The sequence below is a fragment of the Brassica oleracea genome, unplaced genomic scaffold (assembly GCF_000695525.1).
Source record: "Brassica oleracea var. oleracea cultivar TO1000 unplaced genomic scaffold, BOL UnpScaffold01124, whole genome shotgun sequence".
Lineage (NCBI taxonomy): Eukaryota > Viridiplantae > Streptophyta > Magnoliopsida > Brassicales > Brassicaceae > Brassica > Brassica oleracea.
The window spans coordinates 17,229-26,264 of NW_013617686.1; the positions used below are offsets into that span (position 1 = coordinate 17,229).

The 9,036-nt window shown below is 31.8% G+C and overlaps 1 long non-coding RNA gene across 4 annotated transcripts; it reads left to right on the forward strand.

Moving 5' to 3' along the window:
- The first annotated feature begins 5,494 nt into the window (after window positions 1-5,494).
- LOC106320910 lies at window positions 5,495-7,048 on the forward strand. 4 transcript variants are annotated; one of them, XR_001265949.1, is made up of 5 exons: window positions 5,495-5,590; window positions 5,703-5,802; window positions 5,947-5,995; window positions 6,072-6,360; window positions 6,769-7,048. It is a non-coding gene; the product is annotated as an uncharacterized LOC106320910 (long non-coding RNA). The 4 variants fall into 4 exon arrangements; XR_001265948.1 differs by having other exon boundaries at window positions 5,947-6,360; XR_001265947.1 differs by having other exon boundaries at window positions 5,589-5,802.
- The last annotated feature ends 1,988 nt before the right edge of the window (window positions 7,049-9,036 follow it).

The window sequence follows — 9,036 nt, forward strand, 5'->3', positions numbered from 1 at the left end:
TCAGCTATTACAGTAGATAGCTCCGAATCTGAAAAGTCTCGTTATGAGAGATGGGAGCGATCTAACAGGCTGAGCTTGAACCTTATGAGGTTGGCGATGGCTGGAAGTATTAAGCCATCAATGCCTAAGACAGAGAAAGCAAGGGAATTCTTAGAGAAAATTAAGGAGTGTTCACAATCGGAATTGGCTGACAAGTCGATTGTAGGAAGTCTCATGAATGAGCTAACTACAAAGAAGTTTGACTGGTCTCAGCCAATCCATGATCATTTGACGCACATGTCTAATCTGGCAGCAAAGTTAACGACCTTGGGAATGGAGGTACATGAGCAATTCTTGGTCCAATTCATCATGAACTCTCTACCTCTTGAATTTAGCCAGTTCCAGGTGAATTACAACACCATTAAGGATAAATGGAAGTTTAAGGAATTAAAGGCTATGCTAATTCAAGAGGAGGGGAGACTAAGGAAGATGAAAGATCAAGTTGCTAACCTCGTAGGTCTTGGAAGTGCCAGTATCAGCAAAAGAACATCAAGTAGGAAGGACAAAAGGAATGTTAAGAACTTCGTGAAAGGACCTCAAAGTCAAATCCAAGGAAGAAGAAGCTGTCTCTGGCTAGCTTCTCAACCTTATGAAAACAATAAAAATGAATCAGAGTAGACACAAACAAGACAATGGAGAACCTGAAAGCTAACAAGACAAAATATTTTACCTGTAAGTTTGAGAATATGATGTTGTTCATAGTCAGAACTATTCGGATATCGTAGAGACCATGGCCGAGTATTCTGATTTCCATGTACTTGAAGAAATTCTACACAACTGCTTTCTGTTTCTCAGGAGTTTCGCCGTAGCTGTCTGGGTTAAGGAACCACAGCACGCATGTCACGTCATTCCATGGGATTGCGTTCCCTAGAGGATCGATTTGAGATGAGGACCAAACTTATCGTTCACCATTAACTCAAAGATGAAATCGAGAGAGAATAGAAAAAAGTAAATCCAAGAGAAAAGGACGATACATTTAGAAGAAGTGTATGTATATATACAAAAAGAAAAGTGATTCCCGAAGAAGTTAATAATAACTGGCCACTAACGAGCGATCTCAGCCACACGAATCAAAAATGGCCGACAATCCTAATCTAACCCACGCCGAAAATCATGACGACGAGAGTCCGTTAAACGACTTTCACCCTTTCGGTTTCTCGATAAACACAAAGGGCTGGGGGCAAATGTTGAACCCAATTTCGGTCAGTACACTTAGCAGGCCGAAGGAGATATGGGCTGTAAGGCCCACCAAAATTCAAAGGATACTTGCAAACTCGAGGCGACGAGCTTGAGGATCCCGAGATCGAGGAAGACGATTACGGAGATCGCGGAGACTATCCCCTATAAAGAGAGAACCGAGAACGAGGAGAGACACACGGGAAAAACCCTAGAGAGAGCACACAACACACATCGACCTCGTTTACATCGCTTTTTAGTCCTTTCTTAGATCGATCTCTTTTGTAATTTCCGATCTCATTTCTTTTATTGTATTCAACTCTGTTAATCAGTAAAGTCCATTTTTGCCTACTGGAATCTGATTACATCGTTGTGTTCTAAAGACATTGTTGCCAACATCTTTTTTTCTTCCCTAGTTTACATCTCAAATATTATAAAATACTAAGTGTATATTTTAGGATCTACAACGAGAAACTCAAGTTTTGTATTATTAAACCTTCAAAGTAGAAAATGGATACACCAGTAGGAATCCAAAGTAACACACATCCATTTGTAGCAATCTAAAAGCCATTTTTGGGCTTAGGTCTATACCGTAGTTTTCAATTTTGATTTTCAGTTTCTTTGACCTTAAGTAGAACTACCGCAACCTCCTAAAACTATATTTACGTTTTCTTTAAGAATAAATCACAAGATTATCAGAAAAAAAAAACAAGTTTAATAATCAAATTTTAATTTTGTATATATTCATATATTATAAGAACCATAGATTAATGAATATAAGATTATCAGAAAAAAAAACAAGTTTAATAATCAAATTGTAATTTTGTATATATTCATATATTATAAGAACCATAGATTAATGAATAACTTAACACAAATCATATAGAAGATTGTGATAATAGTGGAAAAACAACTCATGTAAGCTATGATAGATTTATCATATTTTTATCAGAAGAATGTAGATTATGTATCTTGAGGATGGGTATTATTGTGATACCAATAGAATTAGTAAAAAAGAAAGAGGCTAATCTAAAAAGGGTTGCAGATGAAGCAATAGAAAGGTGAGAAGCAATAATAATAATGAAAGTTAAAAAACACCATGAAAAAAGATCACTTGGATTGGTAATTCTTTAAGCTTGGTTTTTTGATCCCTTAAAATCATTTAATGTTAGCCCAAATCCATGGCCTAACCACATTTTGATGTGCCGTACATATCTCCTGCTATGATATAATGGCGGCAAGGTTTGTTATGAGTTTGGTTCGTATAAAACAAAAACATCTAAATAAGATTCCTGGTAGAAAGAGATCGTTAAAAAAGCCTCCATATTGAGCTCACATGCTAGGGTTATTTAAGATTATTGAGGGGAATTTTACATTATTTATGAACACTAGGTAATTATCCGCGCTATGCTGCGGAATTTCTTCGTAAATTTAGCATGTAAATAAATACACTTTTGATACTAATCCTAAGTTTTGTACTAAGATATTTATAATCTAAACAAATATCATATTTTCTTACGTATTTGTTTTCTTGTCCTAATTTGTGATTAAATACTAAGGCATCTCCAACAATGACACCAAATTTGGTGTTGAAATTACACTAAATTTGGTGTTTTGGTGTCAATATTTTTTTGTCATGGTTTTTTTGTCATCTCCAACCATGACACCAAATATTACACCCAAAGTATTATTATATATTATTTGATGTTTTCAGTTTAAATATTTTTTATATTTTTATTATTTAAAATTGATAAATAATTGTTTTATCACACTTAGATATTATGTTTGTTAAATTTTTGTGATTATATGTCATAAATTTTATTTACATTTATATTTTTGGTTTAGCAATGTCATACGTTTATGTATTTATTTTATATACTATATTATATTAAAATTTACAAACTATTAATTATGAAAAACACATAACAAAAGAATATTTTTATTTTAATACAATCTGTATTAGTTAGTAATACAAATTTAATTATATTATAAACTAAAAAAATAGGAATGTTATTTTATTATTTGGTGAGTTTAATAGTATTACATTTTAATTATTTAATATTAAATATAGCATTACAATAATGTAATATTATTGATTTTATTACAGATTAAATATAACTTTAATAAAGATTATAATCAATATTGTAAAATCAAAATACATTATAAGATAAAGTAAATGATAATAATGATTTAGTGATTTCTTATTTGAAAAAAGATAAAATTTCTATGATATTTTATTTTTTACATTATAAAGAAAATGATAATAGTTAATTTTTGATTTCTTATTTAAAAATTTAAAAAAATTATTTTAATTACGCAAAAATAATTTGCAGATACAGATAACACAATATATTTATGTTAAATTATAATTTTGAACTGATTATTAATAATATTTGAATTATATCATTACATGAAACATAATAAAATATTAATATAATATTTGGTGTGATGAATAGTGTAATACTATTTACTCTATACCTAATTTGGTTGAAATTGTGTTATTTTTAATGTTCCATTAGAAATGAAATTACACCAAATTACACTGGGTCTATTACATGAGGCTGTCCAGCTCTCCTGGAAGCCTTCGGCGGGCTCCGGCGGGCTCCTTGTGGGTTCACCGAACGGTTATTAGGTGCTAGTCGGAGTCCCATGAGGCTTCCGGATACCAGGATCATCAAAAAAAAAATTACACCAAATTTATTGTTTTGTCCCATTAGAAATGGCCTAAAAAGCTATACCGTTAACAAAAGTGAAAGTTGTCTTCTTACGGTTTTCGAAGTGAAAGTGATATTTGGGATCACTTGCTCCACGTGTGGATATTATTTTATGTGTTGTCATATATTATATATAACAATTGAAATGTTCTTCTTCTTACATTATCATGTCTGGTCGATTGTATTGGTTAAACTAGGGCCGGGTAAAAAACCGAATCCAAAAAACTGAACTGAACCCAATCCGTAAAAGTAATACTAAACCCGAACCAAAATTGATTAAATATCCGAACAAGTTCAATTATTTGTATTTAAAGAACCGAAACCGAACCCGATCCGAACAGAAATATTTCGGGTACCCGAAAGTATCCGATATAGATTAATGTACCTATATATTTTAATTATTTTTATTAATGTATATGAAAAACATCCAAAATATATATGATACTTTTAAGTTGTTCAAAATACTTGAAAATATATACAAATAATCAAAGTAAATGTTTAAAAAAATTAAACTATATTCAAAATACCAAAAAATATTTATTAAATCTCTATCCAAATATTCAAACCAAACCACTTTAAATGTTAAATTTAAATATTTTGACATATGTTATTCAAAATTTATATGTAATATATTTAGGGGTGTCAAAATGAGCTAGCTCGCTCAACTCAGCTCAGCTCATAGTGAGCTCGGCTCTTTCATGAGCTACCTCAGCTCCGCTCATTTATTATATAAGCTTCAATGTGTAAACTCGAACTCAGATTATCTAGATCATGAGTTAAATGAGCTAACTCGTGATCTAAATAAAAATAAAAATAATAATTATAAAATAAAATAGTGATAGAATAACTTCTATAATATTGTTCAAAATTTAAATATTAAAAATCCAAAACATAAATATTAAATACTAAATAAAAACCAACACATGACAAAAAAAGGAAATCATCCAAATATAATATATAAAATATATTATATGTTATTGTAAGTAAAAATGAATAAGCTCATGAGTCAGTTCATGTTCATTAAAGATCGTTCATATAACCTGTGATCTAATTTAAGCTCGATCATTAAACTCATTTCTTAAATGAGCTTAAAATATAGAGATCGTGCTCAGGAAAAAAACGAGCTGAGCTGAGCCAGATCATGAGCTATAGATCATTTTGACACCCCTAAATATATTACTTTTTATAGATTTTATGAAACTTAAAGTATATAATGAATTTTAAAATTTTAAAGATAATTTAAATGGGTTATCCGAATCCGAACCGAACCCGCAAGGATCCGAACTGAACCCGAACTAAAATTTAGAAATACCCTAATGAAGCTGAAATTTTTGATCGCAAAAACCCGAAATCCGAATAGATCCGAACCGAACCCAAATAGGTACCCGAACGCCCACCCCTAGGTAAAACATTGAACTCCATATCTATAATAATAAAACAGACTTGTCTCTCTTCTCGTGCGTCCACGTCATAAGGAAGAAGAGGGCGAATTACGACAAGTGGCAGCTTCATATATTAACTTACGAATCATTTGTTTCTTTTGCTTCGTGGGCCTATCGTGTTTCTGCTCTATTGTTCAGGCCCAATGTCTATAGGGTTGCAGGTTGCATCATCTTAGTAAATCGACAAACAAACTCCGCCGCCGCTTCCCTTCTCTTCAGGTGATGCCTCTTGCGAAAACCCTATAACTACATTGGTTTTCATTTATTTGCTCCTTAAATCCGTCCATTAACGTGTTAACCCACTTGTCCATCGACCTCTTCATCTTTCTAGGTAACCTCCGAAGACAACCAAGCCGGCACCGGCTTAGCTATTATATAATGATGTTTCCCAATCCTTTGATAAGCAGAAACCACATCAGATGACTGAGCAGGTGAGCATCAAAACAAACTTTTTGTTATTCTATTATTTGTTGTACACTTTGAGTCTGGTTTGCTGGTCTTGATTTTATGTTTGGATTGGATGTTAACTACCCATGTTTTGTTGTACCTTTTTTTGGAAATGGATTACACCAAAGATGATGGGGCTGGCCACAAAAACTTATGTGTATCATTGGTCAATTGAAGGTTTGTATTTGTATCTTTTACATACTGTCATCTTCTCAATATCTTGTATATGTAGTTTGTCAATCTGTTTAACCAGGGGATCTTGAAGATCATCAACCACCATACCTTCTTCAACTGGAGTTACAATACAGAGACAGATTCTATTGATTGCTTGAACTTCCTCCTTCTTCTTTATTAATTTCAATTAGCTGATGAGTTTTTATTGTTTTGTTCCTTGTCATAGAGTAGTTGTGGACATGTGCGTCAGGAGGTGGTGACTGTGAGAGATCGACTGGAGAAGAAAGAGCAAGATCCAGGATTTTCGAGAGTAAGAGGAGACGAAGCCATGGATTCACGCCAAAGAACAAGATAGACAAACTTACAAGGTAAGACATTGGCTTTTGTTTCGCATATGAATTTTCAGCTACATCACAGGTTTTCAAATTTATTATTAAATCTATTCTTTTATATGCTTCGTGAAAGCACTTTGTTATGTTGATCTAGGACATGAAATGCATTTTTCAATTTTCACAGTGATGAGAGAAAATTTCTGACGAAACAACAGTTGTAGCAAGATTTTGGTTGCTAATGGATTTTGTTTGAATATTTCATAGAGGCACAATCAAATTAAATTATCATTTGAAATGGGTTGCTTGAAGCTATATTGTTGTTTCAATGTATTCTTCTGTTCTTGAGACATCGAGAAAGTGCATGATACCACTTCCACGCGTTGTAATTCATTTTCCCGTCATTTTACAATATTGATTGGTGAATTTTTCCTTGCATGTCATCAGGAAATAAAGCTTCCCAAATACTTTTTAAGCTGTTCATTGGTGCATTTGAGTGAGATCCTAAGGCCCTTGGGAGCAATGCAAATGCAGAGTCAAAGTTTGGGTGACAAGTATTGAACACACAGGAATTATCAAGAAGAGAAGTCATATAATAAATCAAATTCCATTTTTTCTGTTTTGTTTAAAAGTTTTTGATTTTTTGTTATATATTAGGCCGAGTAAATTTATGAATATCATTGTAACTTCAGGTTGTAGGAATATATTTAATTTCCTTTTTGATTGACATCCAAACCTCAAGAGACAAAATATGCGAGAAAAGACCAACCTTTTTTAGCTTTTTCTTACTCCATAGTCATGGTTACATGATTTCCTTGAACCCTCTTTAGACTGAATAGAACGTAGGGGGTCTCGGAAGAAAACCGTTGGTGTAGAACAGCCAAATAAAAGTGAATTTTAACACTTCAGATGAGGCGTTAAGTCCACATAATTCCATACACGTTCTTCTGTGTATACTCCAGTTTTGAATAACTTTCTTATTTTAGTGATCTCACTTTCAATTATATGATTCCTAATTTACACTTGAAGAAGCCAATGAAATTGAGGTACACACCATATAAATGGTTACATTACTTTGTTTAGAGAATATTCATATTAAATTGACGCCAATTAATATAGGACTAATTAGTAGATTTTTCTGTTATACTTGAGTGAGTGAAAAACATCAGCCTTTTTTTTTTCCAGTACTAATTTATATTTGATATTTTCATTTTCTATATTCATGAGGTTGTGTCAACGGAGTTTGATTATTATGAGAGGAATCCCTAACTTTGTAGAAAGAGAGATTTCATTGATTTCTTTATATGAAACCTCAAATCCTAATGTTGGCTAAAGCTTTCGATAATGCTGAATTTAGAGTTGTTGAATTTTTTGTATGCATTTTCTTCAGTCTAATTTAACTGTTACAATTTTCTGATAGGTATTACATATGCAAAAACGTGTAATATTGACCTGAAAAACAATTTTGTTCATAAAATCACTTGCATATTTTATCAAATTCAAATATTAAACCAAATTTAATATATGATAGAGTCCGCAAGGATGCATAAGTTCACATTAATAATGAAGACAAAAGTGAGAGAACAATATTTCTTTCTTCTCGCAGACAAATTGGTAAATTGCTAATCGTTATTATACCATAATGACGACATAAAGGTCAATATGTGAATTTATTTTATTTTTCTCAAAAAATAAAGTTTCTCGAAAACAAAAACATAACAAATCACATATTAACATAACGAGCTACATCCGAAAAGACAACCAGACTGTTGTATTTTTTTTTGTTCCAATCAGACTGTCCCTTATATTTATATACATTTTTATAACTAATTTATCATTTTTATACAATTTACATTTTAGAAATCATGATTAATTAGTGTAGTTATGTAGAAGAAGGATCTATTGTAGTTATACGAGTGTGCAAAACCGACCATCTGTAAAGGGTGATTGCAACATGACCAAACCAACATACAGTATTCGATGCGTTTTCTTTGATATTTTGGACATTCACTTCCCTTTCACTCATTAAATACATGGTCTCCATATGCTGAAATGAAAGTACCTGCAGAGAAAGCAATCAGATTTGGTTAGCAATTTGGTAATATACTATCTAATGAGAAAAAGTACTGGGGGAAGGCCGGAGATCAATTGCAAAGACTCAGTAGTTGAAGAATATAAAGCGCAGAAGACGCATAGTACCCTAAAGATAAAGATTTGATTAATAATGGTGATACGAAGTTTTCTTTTCTCCAACCTCTGTCATACTTTTTTTTTGCTTAAGAACCTCGTCATACTTGCATCAGACGAACAAATTTAGCGAAATAAAGTACATAAAAGCAGTAAAAACACTTTAGATGAGAGCAGTGCTAAATCAAATTCAACAAGACAATAATGGCGACATAAAACTCCAACATATCTTTATTTCTTAGATATTTTCTGGTTTAACAGTTTATTATTATGTAGTGTTATTTTATTACAAGAAAACTATGAAAATTCATCAGGCATATATAATATTAAAAAAATATACAGAATTTCTGTAGAAATTACATTATACTAGTATTATTTAATCTAAAATTATGTTTAGCTAGGACACTAAAGTATTTCCACATAAAACTTTATTTTATTGGTTGTTTTATTCCGGTCTGGTTAACCAAACAACTTCAAATTAAAGAAATAGAATAGACTTTCGTTCTCAAAAGAAAAATAATAATAATA